Here is a 459-nt window from a genome sequence, read left to right on the forward strand (position 1 = left end):
TCAACCGTTATTAACATCCGTCGTTATTTTTAGTAAATAAATAAGTCAACAGTAATTTAAATGGGTTTTAATTTAACTAAAATATAGCCTTCTAAATCCGTTAGATATGTTTTTCAACAAAAATATTCAATGTATAGATTAAATTTGAGAGAGAAAGGAGAAAGCAAGGTTTTTCAAGTAGGAGGTGATAGGAGGTTGTTCTATATATAATTTATATTTTCACATAAATTGCAATACACTATAGGAGTTTATGTGTATTTGTGTAAAACTCTATAAGTTATAGCAGTTTATATAAAAAATAAAGAGGATCCAAATATAATTTTTTTTATTTGTTGTATTTATCTAATATTAAACAGTAATTATTTAATGGCACAAATTGCTTTACTTTTAGCTTTTTTGTTTCTTATCTTTTTTATTTTTTTTTTTGGGGGGTGGTGAAACGGGAGGGGTATAGATTAC

Source organism: Arachis ipaensis, chromosome B09, assembly GCF_000816755.2.
Source record: "Arachis ipaensis cultivar K30076 chromosome B09, Araip1.1, whole genome shotgun sequence".
NCBI classification, from domain to species: Eukaryota; Viridiplantae; Streptophyta; class Magnoliopsida; order Fabales; family Fabaceae; genus Arachis; species Arachis ipaensis.